This window comes from Trachemys scripta, chromosome 2 (assembly GCF_013100865.1).
Source record: "Trachemys scripta elegans isolate TJP31775 chromosome 2, CAS_Tse_1.0, whole genome shotgun sequence".
Taxonomy (NCBI): Eukaryota; Metazoa; Chordata; order Testudines; family Emydidae; genus Trachemys; species Trachemys scripta.
In genome coordinates this window covers 12,272,132-12,273,052 of record NC_048299.1, presented here as the reverse complement: position 1 = coordinate 12,273,052, position 921 = coordinate 12,272,132, and the positions used below count along the sequence as shown (strand labels likewise).

Genomic DNA, 921 nt, shown 5'->3' with positions numbered 1-921 from the left:
CTGTTCACCACCAGACTCCATGTCGCCTTCCTCACAGCGGGAATAAACCAGACTTTGAGGGGTAACCTTCAGAAGAATCCAATTCAGAAGTTCCCTGGACTGTAAAAGAAAGTGGCAGAACCCCCCAAGTTCTCTCTTTTGCCTACCAAGGCAGAGAAACCAGCAAGTTGGGCTTCTAGAAGAGATCCTGGTGGAGGGGTAAGCCATCTCATTGTTGGAAGACTATGGGTGAGAAAAGCCATCTTCAACAACACCTGCACCTTGCTAGGTTCAGTTTGAGATGGTTAGGTGTGTGTTTTCACTTTTTTTAGCTTGAAACCATCTCTAACTTTATCCCTTATGCTTGAACTCACTTCAAATCCTATCTCCTTTTGTTAATACATTTGTTTTACTATTAATCTAAACCAGCATTGCTGCATTTATATTAAAGTGTTGTTTATTGGCAGTGAATGCAGTGAGTTGTTTGGGTTTTATCTCTGTAAAGGAACAAATGGACTGTATTATATACTCTGGTTTCTCTTCAGATCGTATAAATCTTTCGCCTTTTACTAAAGATTTCCTTGGAATATGGTAGGCCTGGGCTGAGTATTGCAAAGCACAGGGGTTTGGGCAGTCTGGGACTGGAGTTGCGTTGGGGTCACCTGCTAACATTAACCAAGTCTGGTAAAGGCAAAAGGGGGTCTGGGATAACAGCTGGCAGGCTGTTGGATTCAAAGTGGTTGAATCAGAGCTGTCCAGCATACAGAACATGAAGCACACGCTAGCTGCTGGCTGTGTGTGCATCCCAGGCTAGGAGCGACACATAGCAGAAGCATTTGGGGGCATTCAAGGTTATAACACAATCAGTGACCCAACCTCTCACTGGTCTGAACTCAACCCCAAAGCATGGCAGCGGCAGAGTCAGCAGGATTTACCCACATC

General features: G+C 45.0%; 1 pseudogene; it reads left to right on the top strand.

The window, feature by feature from the left end:
- The first annotated feature begins 504 nt into the window (after positions 1 to 504).
- On the top strand, positions 505 to 595 carry LOC117874013 (annotated as a pseudogene).
- The last annotated feature ends 326 nt before the right edge of the window (positions 596 to 921 follow it).